The following is a 25,755-nucleotide window of genomic DNA, read 5'->3' on the forward strand; positions in this document are numbered from 1 at the left end:
CTGAAGAAGTCAATATATTTGTCGAAACGTTGGCAAAAAGACGAGTTTGTTTTTTATTTGACCGATTCCTCGCCAATCTTGAATCCTAAGTTTAACAATTTATGGTCACGAAACCTATATATTCAAATAAGAAAAAGAAAAAAGTAGGGTACCTTTATATTGTAAAAGGGAATTTTATTTTATTAAGACTAATTTTTTATAAGACTATATTAAAAGTCAATATCATGTCAGCAATGATTTTTTGGAGAAAAATATTTAATTTGAATAAACATTTGGCATTATTTTTGCAAACAAAATGTAAGATCGAGGCACGGTTTAATTCCATATTAAATGGCTACTTATTTATTTATTTTTTTTATCGGGATAGTGCATCAAATAATCACGTAAATAACGCTAAATTTATCACAGAGTCCTGTACTCGTATTATGGTGGTCGCAGTATGAAGGGCAGCAGTTTTAAAGGTTATTCTCTAGAACAAAAATAAATCTTGTCGTAAGCTAAAAAAAGAGTATTTCATACAAAATACAATTTTACTCCAAAATACAATTTTACTCTTTTGCATACACATAAGTTTAAAAATAAGTAAAGGATTGCTGAATGTTAGAATTAACAGTCAGTTTAATGCTGTAGAAGACCTCATAGATTAACGTTAACCTAGACAACAGAAAGAATCCTGAAGAAATGGCCCATCGCAGTATGTTTCCAGGATTTGGAATTAAAAAATTAATTGAAAACAATAACCTAGTTTTGAAACACATTTCTCTTGTTAAAATAAAAAAAAAAAAAATAGCTTAATTTTTCAAACTTATCAGCCGGAAATGGAAATTAGCAAAAACTTCGAACACAATTTTATTGAAGAAGTGAGGTTTAAAAACGTTTTATTCGTTGAACTAAAAGTAAGAATATTTAAGCTCGAGTACATGTTGTTATATTTGGCTGAAATAATCTCGTGCCTTATAAATAGCACTTTCCATTAAAATAAATTAGGATTCTATTTTTAGCTCCTTTTTTTTTAGAGAGAGAAATTTTTAGTTATTTATTTACATCTTTATAGCTTTTATTCAACAAATAATGCGAAGAACTCGTCAGGATGGAATAGGAGGATGTGGAATAAGAAGTCTTGTGGATCAGCGACGTTTGAAACTTCGCGGTGCTTTGCGGGAGATTGTACGAAACTGAAGGATGGCCCAGCAGATTAGAATACAATTTTGAAAACGGAAGTGGATTCATTGAGTGATAAATGGAACATTGTAGTCGTGATGAGGGATGCCGTTAGGAAGGAAAAAAAAAGTCAAATGTGAAACTTAAAATAATGAAATTGGATACATTTTTCCATTTCTAATGAAGAATCTTCTCCAAGCCAAAATTTGTAACATTGCTCCTTTTACGATCGTGTCGCTTCCTGAATACAAGGGTCGTTTGAAAAGTCCGTGCAAAAATAAAAACTACTTAATTTTTTGGGGTAAACCTTTTTTATTTTTTAACATAGTCTCCTTTTAGGCTTATACACTTCGTCCAACGCTGCTCTAGTTTGTTGATCCCTTCCGACTAATAGGATTTGTCCAAGTCTGAAAAATAGCCATTCGTTTCTGCAATTACCTCCTCGTTTGAATAAAATCTTTTTCCCGCCAGCCATTTCTTCATATTGGGGAACAAATAGTAGTCCGAGGGAGCCAAGTCTGGAGAATAGGGGGGGATGTGAAACGAGTTGGAACCCTATTTCCATTAATTTTGCGGCCACAACTGCTGAGGTATGAGCTGGTGCGTTGTCGTGATGGAAAAGGACTTTTTTGTGGGCCAATCGTGGGCGTTTTTCTTGCAGCTCGGTTTTCAAACGGTCCAATAACGATGAATAATATGCACCTGTAATAGTTTTACCTTTTTCCAGATAGTCGATGAGGATTATTCCTTGCGAATCCCAAAAGACAGTCGCCATAATCTTTCCGGCCGAAGGAACGGTCTTCGCCTTTTTTGGCGCAGATTTCCCCTTGGTAACCCATTGTTTAGATTGTTCTTTGGTCTCAGGAGTGTAGTGATGTATCCATGTTTCATCCACAGTGACGAAACGACGCTTAAAGTCCTGCGGATTCTTCTGGAACAGTTGCAAACCGTCCTTGCAACACTTCACACGATTTCGTTTTTGGTCAAGCGTGAGCAATCGCGGCACCCATCTTGCGGATAGCTTTGTCATGTCCAAATGTTGATGCAAAATATTATTTACCCGTTCATTCGAGATGCCCACAGCACTAGCAATCTCACGCACCTTCACTCTTCTGTCATCCATCACCATATCATGGATTTTATCAATGATTTCTGGAGTAGTAACCTCAACAGGGCGTCCAGAACGTTCAGCGTCACTTGTGCCCATATGGCCACTCCGAAAATTTTGAAACCACTTATAAACTGTTCTAATCGAAGGTGCAGAGTCACCATAATGTTTATCAAGCTTCTCTTTAGTCTCCTGAGGCGTTTTGCCTTTCATAAAGTAGTGTTTAATCAACACACGAAATTCTTTTTCGTCCATTTTTTGAAAATCACTCGACTTCCTCGATTCAAACGAATGCCAAACATAAAGAAATAGACCGATCTGGCTGAAACTTGGTGTGTGTTCTTCCAAGAGATGCTACTAACTAAATATAACCTCGATACGCGCCAGTGGTGCTATCTCTCTGACTTTGCACGGACTTTTCAAACGACCCTCGTATATACAAGGAGGGTTCTTTCTAAAAGAAAATGTTATTTGTGACGCAAAGAACAAAAATAATAATAATTGAAGATTTTAAAGAATGTAGAGAATGTAATGGTTATGGGAGAATCAAGATAAATTTGTTTTATCATCAAATAAAAGTAACCATTGCATCATTTTAATGTACCCCTGTGTGCAAGACTTCTTGACCTATGATTACGGTAAGAATATCTTGCCAGGGAGGAGTGTGTGTTGGTCTAGTGGTCATGAGCGTGGTTTTGTAAGTGAGAGATCCCCAGTCCAAATCCCGCGGGTGCAGTCATTCACAATACTTAATAAATCATAACACTTTTTTAAATAAAATGTAGCCAAACGCGGGATTCGAACTGGGGATCTCCCACTTACAAAGCCATGTTCTTGATCACTAAATCAATACCCTGGCAAGATATTCTTACCGTAATCATAGGACAAGAAGTCTTGCATACGAGGTACATTAAAATGATGTGATGGTTACTTTTATTTGATGATAAAACAATATTTATCTTGATTCACCCACAGCCATTACATTACTCTACATTCTTTAAAATCTTCAATTATTATTATTTTTGTTCTTAGCGGCACAAATAACATTTTTGCAGTCAGAGAACTTCCCAAAACGCGTATTTCTGGTGGAAAATTAATATTGAAAACCGATCAGAAATAGATAAAATTGTAATTTTGATCTTAAATATCTCGACAAATATTAGGGATATCAAAACGGGATTAAGGGTATATGATTTTTTATGTAGTTTTCATAATCATAGTCAAAACCAGTGGCCCTTATGAAACCTTAATTAGGTTTTTGCCCGTAACTCCGCCAAAAATAAAGATACAGCATCGGGATTGGAAAATTTTAAAGCTAGACCAAAAAAAACATATAGTTTACATCGTGGGTTTTTTCGAAATTCCGCTTTCCTAAAAAGTTATTAGCGATTGGTGCGTTTTAAATGGATCACCCTGTATATTTTCCTTAAAACATGAACATTGGCTCTCTCGACTATTGATTCCTAGCATCAGAGATCATTTTTCAAGTAATCACTAGTTTGACACAAACTGTCCATTTCATGATTCATCAAACCATTTACAACAAAACCAGATACTGTTGCCAGAAATTATTGCCTATTATGCCACGAACCGTAATTTCTACTAGACTAATATTTTGTACATAAAAATTTTTAAATGATAAAAATAATACTGTTTCCATGTATTTACTAGGCACACTTTTCTGATATATAGATTTATAAATATATAAATTCATGAGAAAAAAAATCTAAGAAATTACACAATTAAATACTTTGTCAGGGTAATTAACCCACTGTTAATTATAATAATTACTAATTAAAATAAGGCCTAATTAATTGTATTACAATACAATAATATATCACCTAGTTCGGAAATGTTGAACCGTAAACATTATCATTATTTGTAAGTAGTAGTGAGTAATTAGTTGTATTGCGCCAGGGGTAATCTAATTATAAAATTTAATTAATTGTTCTGCATATTAATATAAACACAAACACGCCCTCATATATAATATATAATTACAAATAAACAATACAAATGCTAATTTGTAATCTACGTATTGAAACTAGTTGAAAAGTTGTAGCAGAGACTTTGTAATTAAGAGAGTGAATTCAATGTTGTAAAATTGTTTGTCATCTTTAGCCAATCATTTTCTCATACTACAATTCACGCTAGTTTTACAATTACCTACATTATAAATTTATTAATGCCATATTTTTAATTAATTTATTGCAAAGTATTCAACCGAGGGACTAGGTCATCATCTTCAGGTATAAATTAACTTTATACAGTTATAATTATAGACTTAGATTGCACATTAATTTTTGATTACTTATTTAGATTGTAATTAAAGCGTTCTTTCGTTCGATATTTGTTCAAATAGGAAAAAGTTGCTAACTGTCAAGCTATAACTGCATGTTAACTTCAAACTTAATTTATCTGTTAATTGCAATTTGGTTATTTCTGTGGTAGTAAATCTTGTGCCCACTTTTTAACATAGAAATAACTATATATTAAAAAAACAACTTATTTTTTATTTATTATTAAAAGACTGAAAAAGAAATCTCAAACTTTCCAGTAAAACTAAACGAGAATTCCTTATTTTCCCATTAATTTTCCTACCGTAACTCAAATTTTAGGCAACCCTGTGTATACATTCCACCTCTGGCTTAGTTATTGATTTACAGAAGGTGAAATCTCAAACTTTTCAGAGAAATGTAGACGAAAATTCCTTTTAAAACCTAATATTTTGCAATCGTAATTCAACATGCAGGCCGACCTGTTTATACTGTAACGAAGTTGACCTGGGCATAGAAGAAAGGCCTAGATTGTTCTAGGGGTTGAGCGATCAAAGTCAGTAACAGGCCGCCACTGCATAAACAAAAGGGCGGTATCTACCTGTGGCAGAGAAGAAAGGCCTAGATTGTTCTAGGGGTTAAGCGACCAAAGTCAGTATCAGGCCACCACTGTGTAGACAAAAGGAACGGTCTCTACCTGAACTAGAAAGGAAAGGGCTAGATTGTTCAAGGAGTTAGTGACCTGTGTAAAAGCCAGCTAAGAGAAAGGCCTCAGTTGGGGTGGTGGCATATGTGTTTTCCCAGCCAGTGATTGACAGGTAGGAGCGAGACAGAGTGTAGGAGGAGGGCGGCCCCAGCTGAGGTGGTGGCAGTATGTTTTCTCCAGCCAATGAACGTCAGGAGGGCGTGGAAACTTATGCTCAGAGAGTTGGAGGAGGGCAGTCCCAGTTGGAGGGAGGCACGCAGTTAAAAGGAGGCAGACACCGCTGGAGAAGTCAGTTTTTAATCAAGTTTTAAGGAGTTATTGGAGTTGTTAGTCAGTTTTTAATCAAGTTATTGAGTTTAGAGAGTTTAGAGTTCAGTTAGTTTTGGAATTAGTCTTGGAGAGTCAGTGTTGAGACATAGTTTGAGAGAGTCAGTGTTGCGGAGTGCTTCAGTGGTAGCTAGTTGGGCAATTAGTCAGTTGATGAGTAGAGCTTTGTTTGTGTAGCAGAGACTAGTGCAATTCGGTGCAGTGCGGACCAGTGGTCAGTCGGGGAACAGTTTTGTGGCGTTACGTAGTGAGTAAGTAACAGTAAACTGTTGTGACTGTTGTAAATGGTGACTGTAATGAATAGCGTTAGTTGCTAGTAAATGTTCATGTTAGTTAATGTTAATGTGTAATAAATCAGGTTATTACTTACAACTTTAGCGAGTTTTATTATTTAATCAAACCCACATATTATTAAAATAACTAGTGGCAGGCACTAGTTGTATAAGTAAAGTTCTTTCTTAGTAAATGACAAGAAAAACTTTACAATACATTACACCACTGGCTTATCTAATAATTAACAGGTACAGAATCTCTACTTTTCTGGCTAACTAGACGAAAATTTCTTATTTTTCCTTTTATTTTGCAATTGTAACTTCAAATTTGGAGTATCCTATTTTTACAATCTAATTCATGCCTGAATTTCGAATTACCGTCACAAAATAATTTGAAAAATAAGTAATACTTGACTAGTTTTGCAAAAATATTTGGTTTCAGCTTCAGTGTATTATAACTAAGACAAAAATGGATTGTACAAAAACGGGCTACCCTTTTTAAAGGCTACTTTAATTAGAATTTATGATTGCAGAAGTTAAGGCGCAGTTAAGGGTGCATCAACATATGAGGTTGTTTAGCGCCTGTATCTTTTTTGGACAGTGTTCTCACATTATAGACAACACTCTCTATCACTGGCCAGTGAGCTTGTAAGAAGCTTCAAGAAAGAGAAAATCTAAGGGGCCAGCTGCTGGATTCGAACCTGGGATTTCCGCGTTGGTATCCGCTAACCACAAAGCTAATCCTTTCCCCTTTTTTCGCGCTATTATTATAAAATGCTGCTTTACATGAATTTCTGAATGCACGATTTGTGCAAAAGCTAATAGAATTGCTACATGCTTTTCAGTTAAAATAGAACAGACGAGTTGCTGGATGTTCTGTTCACTTGCTTGCATCTAACAATGCAACGTCGAGAAAAAGAAGAAATACCTCCGTTTATCTCTGTCTTAGTTCTTAATCCAGATAGTTCTCGATCTTTACATCGAGTTTCAGCCTCTTAATAACTTTACCAAACTTAATGTTCGGTATTTAATCATTGTCTATAGAATACGTTCAAAATAAAAGTGAAAAAAGAGAATACTACGTAAACCACTGACAGACACATTTACGCATATGACATGATGGAAATGTATGAAATATAAATAAATGAATATATAAATAGCTTCGGACTAAAATAAAATAAAACAAAAAATATCTTTGATGTGTAGCCGTAGAAGACACGTGTAAGTAAATTAATACCCCATAAAGATGGCGTCATATTTTAAGACAACTAGCAACTGTATGACTATTAAATAACCCGCCAAAGAACTTGACTCATACACACGCGCTCACAACAAACATACACACTGGTGCAATAACACTTTATTGGATTTTGGATGAAGGAATATGGCGCTTAGTTTCATGAAAAAAATAAAAAACTAGGTAGTCATGACAAATAGTCCAAATTAACTATCGAATTATTGTTATTGTCATTCAGGAAGACCAAAATTATGATGATGGAGTTGGTGAGACGATGTATTACCACTTAGATTGCTCTACAATATAATGTATTGCTCTACAATGCTAGGTTTATGGCATTTGAAAGTGGGTTACTTACAAGAAAATAAGAAAATTATTTGTTACTGTTCTCTCTACCAGTTCATACCCCTCGATACATAGCCTATCTTGAATCTGATTTTCTTCCAATTTACTTCTACAAATTGCAGCTTCATTTCAATTGTTTTAAAGAAAGTGTTTGCAATGCCGAATACGAGATTGCCGAGAATCCTCGCACAGGAAATAATTAAATATAATATTATTTATTGGCACAAGGATAACCTTGATTTATGTACCAAGTATGGTGTTACTTTTTCAAATTATGACGATATAAATTTAGATTAAAACAGAATTTCGGAGTACAATGGTTGAGAGGGCAAATGAGTTCAGATTCCATTGTTTATATAAAGATCTAATACTGGATTCAGCAGGCAGGCGCTACATAAGTGATGTGAATAACTTGGAACTTCATAAGAGTGATCTTTAAATTACATGGGCAATTAATCTCTCTTAATAACAATGTAATTAGATCAGAGCAACAGAGATGATGTGCTCTGTGTAACAGAGAAGAACAGGAGGATTTACTCGTATATCGCTATGTAGGTGTCTGTCCAGTCCTGACCGAATATAGGATAAAGTGGCTGGGGAAGAAGTATCTGACTCTTTTCGAAGTCCTGTTGAATGGTGGAGGATGGAAACAGTTATTTTATTACCATATTACTGCTTATAAGTATCGGGCCTTTCTCATAGCTGAATTTAACAGCTAAAAACATATCAATTGTAAATTAGAAGGAATATTATTTTTGTTGAATTTTGCCTATTATTATTTTTTTCAGTTATGTAAATAAACCAGGATCTCTAGGCTGACGCTAATTTACCAAGCCGAAAATGCTTTTTGTTTTTCTGTAGCCTTTTATTTAGTATAAAATTGTATATATATATATTTGTCCAATAAAGCTATTCTATTCTATTCTATTCAAGAAAATATTTGAAAGATGTCTTGAATATTGTAAGCAGAAGGAAGGCCCCAGGGGTTTATTAATTTATCACTATACACTTTTATCTTGGAAGCTTGTAAGAAACACGGTCTGGAGATCAACGAGGTAAAGACAAAATACATGCAAACCTCGAGAGCCCAGTCGCGTGGAGAAGGACAAATCCAGTAAAGCAATCACAGCTTCCCAATGTGCAGTGATTTTAAATATCTAGGGGCACTTGTTACAAACAATAATAACATAACCGCAGAAATAAAGGCGAGAATAGCGGTAGGAAATAGATGCCTCTTCGCTATTCAAAAAGTTTTGCAGTTTAAGGATTTGTCCCGCAAGGCTAAGATAATAGCCTATAAAACAATAATCAGACCCATCGTCACATACGCCAGCGAAACCTGGGTGCTCAGCAAAGAAAGTGAAAAGATACTCGGGGTTTGGGAAAGATATTTGGCCCGAAATGCGAGAATGGCGACTGGAAAATCAGAAAGAACCACGAATTGATGGAATTGTTTGGAGAACCAAACATAGTCGCCCAAATAAAGAAGGAGAGATTGAGATGGTTTGGACACGTGGAGAGGATGCCTGCGGGAAGGGTGCCCCGAAAACTATTAAATGAAAACCCAGGAGGCAGAGAAGAATTCGAGGGCGCCCTCGACTTAGATGGCTGGATGATGTGGAGGAAGATCTTCTTCGGGCTGGAGTTAGAAGTTGGCGCCTTAAGGCCACGAATGGGAAAAACTTGTTGAGGAGGTCCAGGTCCTACTTTAAGGACTGTCGAACCAGATAGTAAGTAAGTAAACTTTTATCCTGACTACAAATTAGTTCAGTTTATATCCAAGATGATGTCTAGCTAAATAACAGCAATACAGTGCTAAAATAATTAAACTAACTAAGAGATAGGATTTATTTAGAAAATGGCTGGCATACTAAAGAATTGCGAAAAAGTTGTAAATACGGCTGAGTTAGCTTAGCGCTGTTGTCTTAATAGTCCTGCTGGAATAGAACTATCGACCAAAAGTGGCTAACAACGAAGCCACCAAACAACCCGTTCCAGATCTATGAGATCTTTCTAGTCTACATGCCGTTGCACTTTGTGGTAGTCCATTGCTAAGTAAGCACGTAGTAGTTTGAAGTAAAAAGACTTACAAGTCTTTTACAACTCACATTTCCTTTACTTCCTTAAGCTTGAAGGTTAGTATAGGTATATTTTTAGTGGAGTAAAATGTTTTTGCTCACTCAACTTGACGAAGAACTCAACTGAATGTTCAACGGAGCTTTCTACAAACCATTTCGTTTCACCTTTACGTGTTTTCGCTCATTAATTATCTGTGCCACTACTTCTACAACTTTATCCTGCAAAATAACCTCTTTCTCTTCGTCTTTCTATTCATTAAAAACAAAAGCAAAAAACTTCAACACTTAAAATGGATACTTTTGCCCAAGATTTTATGGATTAAATCTTTTCACCTTTTATTTAAGGAATTTATCTAAAAATCAGTTGCTTTTAGTTTGAATGTTGGTAGACAAATAAAAGAAAACTTACCGTTTAATTATGTGAATTGGTCGCGTAACAGAGGCTATCCTGTAACAGAACAGAAAGATGCAACAAATTAGTTTTAAGTAATTAAAATAAAAATAAATTCAAAGAAGAAGAATCTAATTCTGAAATGGCATGTGGAGAATCTGGAATTGGGTTCAAGACTTCTTGCTGTCTGCCTGCTGACATTATAGCTCCATGAATCTTTTACTATTATTAGTTATTTTTTGTTTCGTTTGTTTTTTTAAAAGGGCAGAGAAATGTGTGGTTTTTTCTTGTTACTAGAGAATATAAGCAATAAGTTTAGGAGGCTCGAGAGCTAGATGACGTTTCTTTGATAAAATAATAACCGAAAATAACACACCAAATGTACCACAGAGAATTCCATTAAATGACCAGATAGAACAAGATTCATTTTTCTTCTAGTCTAATATAATAATACACGTGGAACTGTATCAGCAAGAATTGTATTGTTAGAAGGTAGGTAGAGATCTTTGGCTAGAGGCTGTTATAATATAACAAGAATTGTTATGGTACAATTTATTTTTTTGTTTTACAGGATTACAGACGTCAAAAAAGAGCTTGATAAGACTTTTAAGGGCAGCAAGTGACGTGAAGAGAAGCCATCATTGTATAAGATAAAACGCAATTTTTGTGAGATATATTGGAAATAGTTTTGTTTTTTTTCAGCAAAATGGCTACGGTAGGCCACATAACTTCCAGAAAAATGTCTTCAAGTGTCTGCAGCGCTTTCTTTTAGAAACAGAATTTAAATTGGTGTACAAATTTTTATTACAATATGAAGCTAATAATATTTTTAAATAATAACGACAAATAGCTAAAGACAAAAATTTAGAGATCGGCACTGGTAAGACTTTGAAAGCAAAAGAGTTATGAAACGGAGGAACAGGTTGAATAGATGGTAGATGAGAATGGTAAATGTCTTTTTAGCTACCAAGATTCATGAGGCTAATAAAGTGATTAGCCAAACAATTCTAGAGTATTGTTCATTGTTTTTGGCCACTGTTTCATTAAGAAAGAAACAATATTGCCAATTTCAGTCACAATTTTCGCCACACTTTCATAAATAATAAATTTCAATACAAAAGCAAACAGGACAGAAGATACACAAACCTTACAATGTAAAAAAAAATATAATAGTCAATAACGTAAGCCCTGAAGGTAACTCTAGTCCTTATGTCGAAAGATTTGGCAAAAATAAAAGAATAATGACTGAAATTGGCAATATTGTTTCTTCCTTTTAGTAAGACAATGTTTTCTCTCATCGGAAAATATTTCGGATAGTCGAGGGAAGGGATTAGCTATGCGGTTAGCGTACTGGACTCCCACGCGGAGGTCCCGTGTTCGAATCCAGCTGCTGACCCTTAGATTTTCTCTTACTAGGAGCTTCTTACAGCTCACTGTCCGGGGATGGACAGTGTTGTCTGTAACGAGAGAGCACTGTCCGGAGACCGGCAGTGTACTGAAAAAAACTCCGGGCGCCAATAACCATAGATGTTGACGCGCCTTAAATCATTAAAAAAAAAAAAAAAAAAAAAATCGGGTAGTCTCTCAGAGCCTAAAGAAAAGCTTTGTCTTGGTCGTCTTATATTTCCTACATTGAGATACATATTCAACCATACGTTGGAAATACATACGTATAACTTTGGAATTTCAAATTGAACATATGAATAAAATTTCTCTAATCTCGTTCATGTTACTTAGCAATGGCGAAGAATTACTGAAAATTTAGGAAAACTAAAGTTTTTGGTCTTTTCTTCTACCGGGTGGTACAGTTTGGTAAAAGTTTTACCTAGAAGAGGAATTAAACCCTTTTGTGGTGGTACATGTTGGGAAGAGCCGTAGTGGTATATCCAGTTTGCAAGCAAGTTTGTGTCTAGAAAGTAGAAGTGGTAGAACTTTCTTGGAAGCCGATTTTCGAAAGCCTGATGTGGTGTGGTTTTTAAAATAGGGCTTTAGCATGCTATTATAATATTTCCATTAAAAATATAAAGGAGTATTTTCAAGATATTGATCTTCGGGAAAATATACAAGATTTTCTGTTTGTTTTTATTAATGTTAACTCTTGAGCCTTGGCTTAAGAGAGATTAAAATAAATGAAAACAAAAGTAATTACAATACATTTTCCCGAAGATGATTTACCTAAACCTCACTACTCTTCCCACAACAGATTGTGTTTAAGCATCTAGGACTCTTCATGGACAAACGTCTAACCTGGAATCCACATACTAGACTTAAACGGAAAGAACTAATCAGACGATTCCAAACTTCTCTCTAGAATTCTCGACTACACCAGTGATTCTCAACTACTCTGCCGTGGCACTTTTGCGTGCCGCGAATGTTTTGAAGTGTGCCGACAAATTTTAGAAATGCACACAATAAAAATTATATATTAAATGTAGAAGACGATATGAGAGTAGCATTTTCATTTATACGACCAAATATAAACGAAATTATTAAAAAACATCAAGCTCAAATTTCTCATTAAAAGTATTCTTAAAAAAGAAAAGTATTCTTTCTTTCTATTAAAAGTACATATTATTTTATTTTATATTGAAAATAAACTATTTTACACAAAGTAAAATACTTTTAAACTTATCTTATTGTTAGTGTACCGCCAAATTTTGAAATCGTTAAAAATGTGCCGCGCCCAAAAAAAAAAGGTTCACTTTGGGGCTCAGCCCAAGCTTCCAATATCTACGAGGGTCGTTTGAAAAGTCCGTGCAAAAATAAAAACTACTTAATTTTTTGGGGTAAACCTTTTTTATTTTTCAACATAGTCCCCTTTTAGGCTTATACACTTCGTCCAACGCTGCTCTAGTTTGTTCATCCCTTCCGAATAATAGGATTTGTCCAAGTCTGAAAAATAGCCATTCGTTTCTGCAATCACCTCCTCGTTTGAATAAAATCTTTTGCCCGCCAGCCATTTCTTCATATTGGGGAACAAATAGTAGTCCGAGGGAGCCGTCTGGAGAATAGGGGGGATGTGAAACGAGTTGGAACCCTATTTCCATTAATTTTGCGACCACAACTGCTGAGGTGTGAGCTGGTGCGTTGTCGTGATGGAAAAAGGACTTTTTTGTGGGCCAATCGTGGCCGTTTTTCTTGCAGCTCGGTTTTCAAACGGTCCAATAACGATGAATAATATGCACCTGTTTTACCCTTTTCCAGATAGTCGATGAGGATTATTCCTTGCGAATCCCAAAAGACATTCGCCATAATCTTTCCGGCCGAAGGAACGGTCTTCGCCTTTTTTGGCGCAGATTCCCCCTTGGTAACCCATTGTTTAGATTGTTCTTTGGTCTCAGGAGTGTAGTGATGTATCCATGTTTCATCCACAGTGACGAAACGACGCTTAAAGTCCTGCGGATTCTTCTGGAACAGCTGCAAACCGTCCTTGCAACACTTCACACGATTTCGTTTTTGGTCAAGCGTGAGCAATCGCGGCACCCATCTTGCGGATAGCTTTGTCATGTCCAAATGTTGATGCAAAATATTATGTACCCGTTCATTCGAGATGCCCACAGCACTAGCAATCTCACGCACCTTCACTCTTCTGTCATCCTTCACCATATCATGGATTTTATCAATGATAACCTCAACAGGGCGTCCAGAACGTTCAGCGTCACTTGTGCACATATGGCCACTCCGAAAATTTTGAAACCACTTATAAACTGTTCTAATCGAAGGTGCAGAGTCACCATAATGTTTATCAAGCTTCTCTTTAGTCTCCTGAGGCGTTTTGCCTTTCATAAAGTAGTGTTTAATCAACACACGAAATTCTTTTTCGTCCATTTTTTGAAAATCACTCGACTTCCTCGATTCAAACGAATGCCAAACACAAAGAAATAGACCGATCTGGCTGAAACATGGTGTGTGTTCTTCCAAGAGATGCTACTAACTAAACATAACCTCGATACGCGCCTGTGGTGCTATCTCTCTGACTTTGCACGGACTTTTCAAACGACCCTCGTATAGAATCCAATCCTTCCAGTCAAAAACACTCCGTCGAATCGCTAATGCTCCTTACTTTGTATCTAAGTCTACCTTGCACCATGATTTCCTTGTTTACTATGTTTCTGAAGCTATAAGATCCCAGTACGCTAAGTTCTGTGCCTCAGTTTCCTCACTTCCTAACCCTATAGTTTCCTGCGTTGCCAGCCAGGAAATCTGCTAAGATGGCTGAAGCGCCTGTGGCCACGGGATCTTCTTAATGAAGTAAGTGCCAGTGCACAATAGTGATCTGTTCTTCTTTGGGAGAATTAACCATTGGGTGAATTCTCCCGTTCATGCTACTCACGAATTTATACATGTATATCATGTTGTATCAGCTTCACTTGTTACTGATGTGTGCTATCATTTTGAAAATAAAGTTACCAAAAAAAAAAAACATACTCTCGCAAGTGAAGGAAAGTTATGCGATCTTTTAGAACTGGTCTGTGGGATGCGCCCAAAATGGTGTTGAAGAAATTTCCTGAACTAGAATTACCTATTTGTTTTGTGTTTCGAAAATGGCTCTGATATTTTCTCTAAATTTCGTAAATGCAACTACATTCATCTTGGTTTACAGCTTTTTCTTTTTCTTTTTTTAATTTTTGTGGAAGAAATAGTTTTAAGTAGTTAAATAGTTCTCTAGAAGATGTATTTCTCGAATATTCCAAATGTAGAGATGATTATTAGTGAGATAAAACTTCGCGAAGAATATTATGATAAAGCCGAGTAAGTATTCACTCCATGTTTCTCTAATAACATCAGTTCTTTTTTAAATCAACTTTACTGTGTACTTAACAACTTCAAAAAAAATCATTAAAAACTTAGTTACTTATTTCCTACTAAACACATTTACAACTGTAATAACATTTCATACTGTGACATAACATTATAATTTTATACACAACTCCTGCCATGAACATAAATCACTACTTCTCCTTATAAAGATTAGATTTTTACCTAGTTTATGGTATGTCCTGCAAATAAAAGCAATTTATGTGTTGTCATTCAGAATCCCCTAAGGGAACGAGAACGAATGAAAAGTTCTTTCTTTACAGTTCTTTACGTTCTTTTAGGTCTTTATTTGAAAAGTTATAAGTTTACAATCTTCAAAGATGCCTGAAAGAAGAAAAGAAAGAAACGCTGTAGAAAACAAATTTGAATCCCAGGTAAATAGGTCCACAGGTGAATAAGTCAATTAGTTAAATCGAGTTACTTGACGTGGTTAGACTATGAGATTAGAGGTATTGTTAGGTCGAATCTGTCTGTTGTGAAAGTGTCTGCATTTTGTAAAGAGTGTTAGTTTTCTCTAGTGCTGCACGAGAAACGAGACAAATCTCGGTCTCGGTCTCGGTACCGAGACCGAGACGAGACTTGAGTAACCGAGACCGAGACCGAGATCGAGACATGATATATATCTCGTCGAGAAATCTCGGTCTCGTCTCGGTTTTTCAAATATTAATTTTTAGCTACAAAATTATAAAATTGTGTTCTTTATTAATAAATAATCATTACGGGTATTGAATTAATTATTAAAAGATACGATTTTATTATATATGTTCAATATTACTACATCTATTTGACTTCGAATTACATAAGTAAAGTAAGCAAAGTAAAGTAATCGACTATTTTTTCAGGCGAGGCTTTACGTCCAACTACCAATTAGGTGTCGCGGACGGAGGCGACTAGCAAACATACTTTACTGTAAATTTCTCATATTAACCATTAAATAAAATCTAAGGCCTAAGACCGGGAATCGAACCCAGTACCACAATACACATTAGCTTCGCAGGTCTCGCACCGCTCGGCTACCGTGGCGGCCCCCTTCGAATTACATAATTTTTACATAAATTTACTAAATTTCACTATTCATATCATTCATTCATTCAATTTCATAAATTTCACTATTAATAATCTAATACTTTGAACTTTGATATTATTTAAATTATATTTTAGAATTTTAGAACTAATGAATTTGAAAAAAAAGACTATCTATGCACCTAAAAAATATTGCCACAAATTTTCGTTTTTAAGATACACTTTGCCCAAGCATTGATACATAAAAGAGCTTTTACTGAGTCAGAAGTTAGAGAAGATCTTCTATTGGTCATTATCATCGCAGCTTGCGAAAATAATCTTTCCGATGGCACTGAAGTTGCACAGATACTAAAAATATCTTTTGCCATTCTAGACAAATTTTTGAAGGAATTCTCAAGTGTTTTCCACCATTCTAAAATGTCAACGTCTACTGGTGCTTGGTCTAATTTGGTGTAATTAATTATTTCTGTCTTCCATGCTTCGGTGATATTTGCTGATTTTTGAGCAAAGGGTGCAAAAATATTGATGCAGTCGTCGTCGTCGTCAAAAGGTGAATCACCAGATTCTTTATCTTCACCAACAGCCATAACTAATGGAGCGGGAAGTTTGTTGGGAGGTGTATTTTTTATTTCACGAATCGACTTGTTATTTGGGTCTTTCATTTGGCGCGTTTTTAACATCTTTTTGAAATTATATAAAGATATATAACAGTAATAGTAATATACGATGCATTGAAGTGTAAGTAGTTGTCTTCTTTTACACACATTTTCATTACCAATATATAAATTAAAATAATTATTAGAAAATAATAACATTTTTTGAAAAGATTATTAATAGCAAACCGCTTTTAATACTTAAACAAAAATTCAAAAAAACCGAGACCGAGACCGAGATATCTCGACGAGACCGAGACCGAGACTTGAGCGACAGAGACCGAGACCGAGATCGAGACTGCATAAAGTCTCGCCTCGTCTCGGTCTCGTGCAGCACTAGTTTTCTCATGGTTTATTTTGATTTACCATTTAGGACAGTATTTAATTAGTTTGTCTATTGCGAAAGTAAGGCTGTTGAAAATGGTGACTGACCTCCATGATGCACGTCATCAACATACAGGGCAAGAACGATATGATCAGATTTAGGGAAAGGATTTATGTATGTAATGTGTACATCACAAGGATAGGATCTAAGGATAGGACCTAGGATAGAACCTTCAGGAATGCCTGCTGTAGAAGTATGAAAAGGCAGAGTTTAGGTGGATAGGAAACATTTTAGGAGGATCTCTCAAGATTTCCGTAATTATAAATATTTAAATCTACCACTTATATTTATAACATTTTGAAAATTTGATTTTGGAAGTTTTGGGAGAGCGTCGATTCACTTTAAGGAGCCATTTTTGTTAAATTTAGAGTCTCAACAGTTGTGCACAATGAATAAAAGGGTTAAATGCATTGTTGAAATCGAATTTGAAGATCATTCCTTAGTCGAAAGCACATCTTGGCTCAATAAATTGTTCAATTTCTTTCAAGTGGTGTTTAGACTTTTTTGTAAACTTTGTAGATACACATAGATTCAATAATGTTTCCTTAATCATATTTGGGAAGTAGAATCTCTAAGTAGAGGCGCCACGGTAGCCGAGCGGTTAGAGGCGAGACCTGCGAAGCTAATATGTATTGTGGTACTGGGTTCGATTCTCGGTCTTAGGCCTTGGATTTTATTTAATGGTTAATAATAGTTATTTATTTAACAAGTGTGGAAAGTAGTACTTTTCCTCACACGAGGCAGGGTTTGCACGCACGAGCGAGCGAAGCGAGGCGAGTGCAAGTGCAAATTGCCGAGTGTGAGGAAAATACTTTACAATCGAGTTAAATATTATATTATTTCTGCAACCATTAGGGTTATTAACTAAAAAAAAAACTAAACAGGAATCACTAGAATCCATTTTAAATTTCTATAAGGTAACACTATAACCTTTTTAACTGTTATAATTAAAAATATCTAATTATTTATTAAAATATTATTTTTATTTCTATATTGCTTTCAATTTTTATTTTATTTTTTTAATATTCGTTTTTTAATTATTTAAAGTCTGAAAAAATAGACGATTAGCTTACTGTAATTTACTCTCTAAGTAAGTTTACAATGCAGAGTTATGAACGGTTTCACAAACTGTATAATGTTGGTGGAATTAAATATGGTTTGAGTATTTCGAGTTTGGAGAATATTAATGAGTTCGAACCTTTGGTAATAGTGCAAGAGTTGTGTGAGTATTTTAACCAGAATTATTTTTGTTACGTTTTCACTGGCCACTGACAAAATTGTGCCTTTTTTTCTAAAATTACTGTATTATCGGTCCCTCTCACAACAATTAGAAACTTAAATAACAATTCAAAAGAGTTTTCTCCAATTCGACAAAAACTGAATCCCGCTAAAATTCTTTCAAATTAAAATCCAAGCCGATTGTACTTTTCGAACTGTATGTTCTACAATTACAATGAATTAGAATAAAACCAAAACACATGATGTAAAACAAATCTATGAATAGTATTGAAGAGAACTTGCTATTTAATTCTATCCTTCATTCCCGTACAATTAAATACAATAAACTACAGCCTAATAATTGCTACCTAAAAATACGTAATTAAAAGGACGTAATCGAACGTAATAAATATTACGAACATAATAATAAGTTTAAATTCAGTTGCTTGTCACAATTTATATTATTAAAATGATAAATTTGGAACATTTTTATTGGCCAGCAGTGCGTGACAGTGATGTTAATAAAACCTTATATAGTGTAAAGAGGTGATGTAGTGCTTTTCGCCAGAAAATGAAAACGTTCTGTCACATTCATGTTGAACAAATTATATATATAATAACCGTAGTGTGCGACACCAATTTGAATATGTCAACAAAACTCCACAATAAAGAAGGAATCCACTCTTTTCCATATTATATTGACCAAAATGGGAAGAATTTATATTTGGATTTTATCTAGAGATGAAATCCATTTGGGGAATGATGTTAGCCATAGTTCTTATAATATTCATAAAGGCTTTTAACCTAACTACTGACAAGTATCGTGGTCGGTAGGTAACTTACTTTTCTTGCAAGATGGTTCGCAAAATTAAAACTGTCCGGTAGGACAGTTGTATAAGGGTTGATCATCAAAAACTGCACGAAAAAGCGTAACGTTGAAAAACACCCAACTTTGACAATTTTTTTCTCTTTTTCTATAAAAGATAAAATTCCCAAATTTTCTTTAAATTATAGGGCAAACCCTCCTTTATAACTGTAATTTTTTTGCAACAACCCAGATCTAATAGGTTTTGAGAAAAAAGTTGCCGAAAATGAGCAAAAACGGCTTTTTCAAAAAATGTTCTTGTTCTTGTTGTTGTTGTTGTTGTTCTTCTTCTTCTTCTTGTTACCTTTTTTGTAAACAACGTAGCGCCTAAACGCGCGAACCGATTTTGATGAATGAGGTGTCATTCGATTCGGAATTTTTATGTAGATGTGCCTTTTGGGGGTCTCGACGCTGTACATTGAATGGGAGAGGAGTTAGCCCCCTTTATGTAAGGCCCCCTCCAAAATTATTATTACTAATTACTCTGTAAATCTTGGCCCGATTTTGATAAAATTTGGTAGGATGATAGGGTTAGGGCTCCCCTACGTAACATTAAAGCGGCGATCAGCTCTTACACTTGTTAAGGGGAAGTATAGCAATCGTTGCAAATTATACAATAACTAATTTTAATTCAGTTTAATTTAATTAGTAAAAACAAGGATATTTTATTATAAATGAACTTTTACATAATAAGTTTTTTAAAATAATAATTTTATTTCACAATTATTTAGCTGCCATGTTTGATCTTCCAAAATCTGTAAGGTTTGGGACCAGAATTCTGAAAAAAGCAGAAAATACGCTTCGAAAGGAAATAAAATGATGAGTGCATTTAATAGTTTTTGTTGTTCAGCCGAATGGTAGGGACTCAGTCGAAAGAGCACTTCTCTCTTACTCGGAAATCCAGGGTTCGAATCCAGCTATTGATGAGTTCTAATTATAGCTTCTTTTATTTCATAGGAGCATCTTATGGCCAATTGTCCGCTGATAGAAAGTGTTGAGTTTAAAGTAGGTGTACAGTCCAAAATGCGCTGAGAAGGATTAAGTAGCTAAATGACCTTGGAAATTGTTTTCTTAAATTATATTAAAATAATACTAATTCCGAAGCTAGTTCCTGAGTTCTGCACATAGTCGCCAAAGTGGTCTATATAGACCCCCAGGGGTCTAATTAACAAAAGTAGGAGTCAATCTGAGCCAGGGGGTCGATTGGTGGTCGAAGGTAAAACAATTGCGAACCCAATATAGCGAACCTTACAAAGAAACACCAGGCACACCCATCTCATTAATTCAGAAGCAATACTTATTACTACTTACTTAGCATTACTTATTACTTCACTTATTATTTTTACTTTTTTATAATTACTTATTATTTAATAAATATTAAGGATTTTTTCTTTTTTTTTATTTGTTTATATATTTTGCAACTGTATCTAGTACAATAAGCAAAAGAGATGAGAGATAAGGATGGCGCAAATACACATGCACGCATATATATATCCATACATACAGGCGCAAATGCATGTGCGCCAAGGGCGTGTGTTGAGTGAACGACGACCATTCAGTGATGGAAGCCGTTAGTTCGCCAGATTGGCAAGCTTACACAGCAAACATTCTAGGAGATCGGCGTTAAATGTTGTGATGATCGCGTGGCCACCGCCGCTTTAGTCTGCGCTGTGGATTTGAAGGAAGTGTTGTACGTAGTCATGTTGTGGATCAGAGGGTTGTAATGATTGTGCAGATTTGAGTGAAGTTTTGTGTAGCGAGATTGAGGCTATTTCAGAGACGAGTTGAATATTTAGATCAGAGAGTATTTTGTGATGGGAGACGTAGAAGGGAGCGTTAACTATTGTTCTTAGAATTTTAGATTGTAAGGTTTGAAGTCGGTTGATGTTCGATTTTTTGGCGCTTCCGTACGTCCATATTGGGGCAAGTAGAGCGGTATATAGTGTTAGTTTGTTCGTCAGTGTCAGTTTTGAACGTTTATCGAGTAGTCTTTTCAACATTTTATACCTCAGATTGAGGTCAATTCGTTTGAGTCTTGTGTGCGGGTTCCAAGTTAGTATTAAGGTATTTAAATTTCAACAGTAAGACATTTTTCATAAAACTATTGTTACACAATGTTCTCAAACTTCTTATCTTGGCAATCCTCATCTCCAAACCACGCGTATATTCCTTATCGAAGCGATCTAAGTATTCTGAAAGTTACTATTATGAGGTCGATGGAAATTTCGAAAAATTATATTGGGATCCATGATCAAAAAAGTTTGGTGTCCCCTGACATAGTCTAATTATAGTAATATAATTTGTGAACAAATGATTATTATCGAGGTGACCTTTGGACTGTCGCTTCTTATAATATATTATAATATAATTTTTGAACGTTAAGTTTAAAACTATAAAGTTCATAAAGAGGTTGACTGAAAAGAAAGAACACTATCCGGAAGCCGATAGTGCTCTGTTAAAGGCTCCGAGCGCCACTCACCACAGAACTCAAAACAAAAATGTTTCGCGAAATTCCTAAAACAAGAAATTAAATGAAAAAGTCTAAAGACGGAGATTCAGAAGCGAAATACTCCAGTGGGTTCGAACCTCTTGGTACTCAGTATCCACTGATATTTAGAAATTAGACAAACATTTTTAAACGCACTTCAGAATTCTTATAGTTAAATGAAAAGCTTGAAACAGTATTTTTTTGTCAGACATTTTTGTATACTTAATTTGATTTAGAAACGCCCTGAAGCCTGTGAAGGCTATAGAAGACTAGATGTTTAATAATAACGGCAAATTAGTTTTAATTGCGAGAAAGGAGATTTAATTATTTACCGAGTATTCTGAATTCAACAATTACAATTGCTCTGTATAAAGTACTAGATGTATTCACTTTGCTCCCTCTTGAATTATATACCTCTTTATTCATCACAAAGCACAACCGTCCAAATAATTTATACTAATCTAAAATGACAATGGATTATGTGCCATTGTTTTTAAACAATGGATCTTTTTTAACTTTTCAACTATATAAAAGATAAGATAAACAATAACCACTTTACATTCTCTTTTTCTACTAAGAGGTAGTACTTCAATCGTGCCAAAGTATTTATCTAAAGGATAATGTTCTTCAGGAACATTCCAAGGCCTCCTATATTTCTAATCTTCCTCCAATTTCTATTAAGCAGTTGAGTTCTTCGTGCTATTAGACGATTTGAAATAAAACAGTTCTGTAATTTAAAATATTTTTATACACCTTCTTAAACACAAGAAGAAAAAGGTAAGATCTTTAAATACTAAGATGAAATTTAAGAATTCAGTAGCATTACTGCAAGACAATTTTTAATAATAAAAATGTAAACAATAATCTGAACATTTCCGTAGCTATAAACACCGAAGTAAACAGAATCGTACACCAGTAATGAAGCCGATCAGACAAAAGATTGGTCTAGTTTCTTTTATTAAAAACAAAAAAACTCTTCAAAGACATGATTAATTTCATTAAAAGATGTCCTTTGTGTCGCGACAGAGCTCTCGCCGCACGTGTTTGGTAAAAACATAGTATTATGTGAGCCAATTGGCATCACTGCCAACACTGTGACAAAAATTTAAGAGAATAAAAAAAAACCCAAATAAATAACATCTGATAGCAAAAGCAGCTGATGTAGAGTTTCAGACTTTTAATAGTGACATTTATTATAATTATACTAGACACCAAGACGCCACGGTAGCCGAACGGTTAGAGGCGAGACCTGTAAAGCTAATATGTATTGTGGTTCTGGGTTCGATTCCTGATCTTGGGCCTTAGATTTTATTTAATGGTTAATCAAAGAAATTTACATAGGGAAGGGATTAGCTATGAGGTTAGCATACTGGACTCCCACGCGGAGGTCCCGGGTTCGAATCCAGCAGCTGACCCTTAGATTTTCTCTTCCTAGGAGCTTCTTACAGCTCACTGTCCGGTGATGGACAGTGTTGTCTGTAACGAGAGAACACTGTCCGGAGGCCGGCAGTGCACTGGAAAAGCTCCGGGCGCTAATGACCTCAGCTGTTGATGCGCCAAAAAAAAAATTTACAGTAAAGTATGTTTGCTAGTCGCCTCCGTCCACGATACCTAATTTGGTAGTTGGACGTAAAGCCTGCCTGAAAAAATAGGCAATTACTTTACTTTACTTTTTACTAGACAAGAAATAATAATAACTAATCGTATGGTGGAAATAAATAGTACAGTGATTACCGTATCTACTGGTAATCCCATATTCGAATCCAACTGCTGGCTCTTAGATTTTCTCTCAGTAAAAGCTTTTTACAGTTCGCTATCTGATGATGACTATCAGAGAGAAAACTGTATGGAGCAGACAGTTGCCCTGGCCCCAATCACCTTAGATCAGGGGTCCCCAAACTACAGCCTGCGGGCCATATGCGGCCCCCCTGAGAACATTTATCCGGCCCTCGCCGCACTTCCGGAAGGAGCTTCTCTTTCATTGGTGGTCAGTGAGAGGAGGAGCACTATATGTGGCGGTGCCGCAAAGAGATGCATCGCTCATGTACATTACTACTTCCGATGACGCGGGATGCACGCGTCACGGTTCCGAAAACAGTGTAAAATAACAGCCAGAAGTAGGAAGAAAGGCAACAAAAATTTGGGGACTCCTGCCTTAGATATTGTCGCGCCCTTAATTTTATAATAATAATAATAACTGATAGTAGCCATTTTAGGTCTCATATAGTCCATTATTTTCCAAATGAATCTATTTAAAGGGATTAAATGACAATGATGGTGAAATATCTATTTAAAAAAGCGGCAGATTTATTGGCCCGGGAAAGCTCTGCGGGATACTTCGTTGGCCAGGAGCCCTGTTTTGGGGTTCCGAAGTGTGTTAAGACTGCGACCATTAACTTATGGGTGCAGAGTAGGTCTCAGGAGTGGTGGCTTGCCACCACTGGGCAGAGACAGGCGAAGGAGTTTATTAAAGGCTATTCGCCGAGGCTGACTGCAGAATTAATCCGTCAAGGCCGTAGGGCTATCAGGATGATTGTAGGCCTATGCCACTGCAGACTCAGAAAACACATGCATCGCATGGGCCTGGCAGATGATAGCCTCTGTAGGTTCTGTGCAGGAAGAGGAGGAAACGGCACTACACGTGTTGTGTCAGTGTGAGGGGGCTCTTGTGGCTAAGGTTGTTACTTCTCTGGGAGGAAAAACCAAGGCCTTGTGAGCTTTACCCAAGAGTCACTCTCCAGCATTAAGAGTCTAATTAAAAGGACAGGTCTGGAGGGTGAGCTTTAGAGTGAGAGGAGCTACAATAGACCCAAAGGGGTTGCAGTGGCGTAGGCCCTGAGGCCGCCCTAGTCTAATCTAATCTAATCTATTTAAAAAAAAAACAGCGAACTGGGAAAAAATGTATTATCAATTAGCGCGTATTGCATGTATCGCATTAATACTAATGTATTACTTAATAGAAGAGTGCATTAGCATGTTTTGCGTTGAGTTTTATTGTAGCTCCAACAGTGAATTTAGCAAATACAGTTCGGGATATGGAAATATGTTACAGAGAGTAATATGAGCGTTAAATACCATCCTAAAGCAATCGGATATCCGGTTATTTCCAGTAAAAACAAAAAAATTGTTTAAAATCGTGAAAAAAAAAACGTTTTGGCAATGACGAGAAATTAAAAAAAAACTTAAAACCCCATCAAGAATTATTGATGATCGCACGAACTGTTGGACAGTTAAAAAAAAACCATTATCTTTCAAATTATCCATCAATAATATCTCTGTGATTTTATTTGACTGCTTCTATGACCATAAATTTCTACAAATAATTCGTTTTATTCAGTTCAATTTAGATGAAATTTTCTATAGTTGCTCTTTTGATCTCATCGCATCAATTTCCTTATTTCCGCTTAATTGTTCTGTAGAGAATTATCCTTATGGGTTCTTGTAATGACGAAGAATAACGGAACGCAAAAGTTTCAAGAGCATAGGTAAGCTTGCATGAAAAATAAGTGAAATAAAATTTAATGTTTTTGGGGTGTTCCTCAATATTAATTTTTGAATTAATTGAAACCCTGACCGTTTTAGGCACAAAGAAATTGGTATCAGCAAGTGTAGCGTAAGACGGAAATATAGTTTTATTTCTCGTAAGTCCATTTCTCTACAAAATACTGATTAATCAAGTTTTAATGATGGGGTGAATGTCTGAAACTGGTCCAGGGATACAAAAACATGCTGCTGCGAGGATAAAATCAAAGATAAAAGTAAAATGTTTAAATAATTAATTTTAGAATTACTGGAGTGTTCTGGAATGAGTTTTTGTGAGGAGTTGTATTTCATTAAAATTAGTTTAAATACACTGTAAGTCTACTAAGCCCAGAAGAGTATAAGGGAAAGAGAAGCAATAGGAAACAAGTCAAGATTGTTAAAAATTGAATGTTCAAAAGATGGAAGCAATAAGTAGAAGAAATATAAATGGTTGGATGGCAGAAGATAATTTAAAGAACAGTTTCCGTGGAATTGCATAATGCAGAAAGGAAGGTTTTGCGGAAAAAGAAAACCTAAACTTCTGACAACTACTTTTGCTCTTATTGTTGCTTAAATAAATTTTATACAGAAAAATTCATTTTAAGAATTGGTTAAATTCATGCAATAACTATGATTATACAAAATTTTCCCTCAAAGAAAGTGTTTGAGCTTTCATTTTAAATCTAATCTGTGTGTTTTCTTTTTCCAGATATGTCTGAATAGTTCAGATAAATGATATTAATTTTCAGATATGTTTTAAAAAAGATAATTTCAACTAAGCATCCTTGTTTTGAGGAATGTTAAACGAAAAATGTGGACGTTTATAGTAATTTTAAATTGTAATAAAATTGGAAAACTCCAGAAAATCGGCCTGAAAAATGA

The 25,755-nt window shown here is 35.3% G+C and overlaps 1 protein-coding gene across 11 annotated transcripts in view; it reads right to left on the bottom strand.

The window, feature by feature from the left end:
* The window catches only part of mub (poly(rC)-binding protein mub), a 292,419-nt gene that overhangs the window by 90,148 nt on the left and 176,516 nt on the right, over positions 1–25,755 (bottom strand). For all 11 annotated transcript variants that reach the window (XM_074127638.1, XM_074127645.1, XM_074127634.1 and 8 more), the window contains exon 2: positions 9,920–9,958. The gene's annotated coding sequence lies outside the window, so the exon portion shown is untranslated. The remainder of the gene's footprint in view (positions 1–9,919; positions 9,959–25,755) is intronic.

Source organism: Rhodnius prolixus, unplaced genomic scaffold (genome assembly GCF_049639745.1).
Source record: "Rhodnius prolixus isolate KJV_2025 unplaced genomic scaffold, Rpr scaffold_9, whole genome shotgun sequence".
NCBI classification, from domain to species: domain Eukaryota; kingdom Metazoa; phylum Arthropoda; class Insecta; order Hemiptera; family Reduviidae; genus Rhodnius; species Rhodnius prolixus.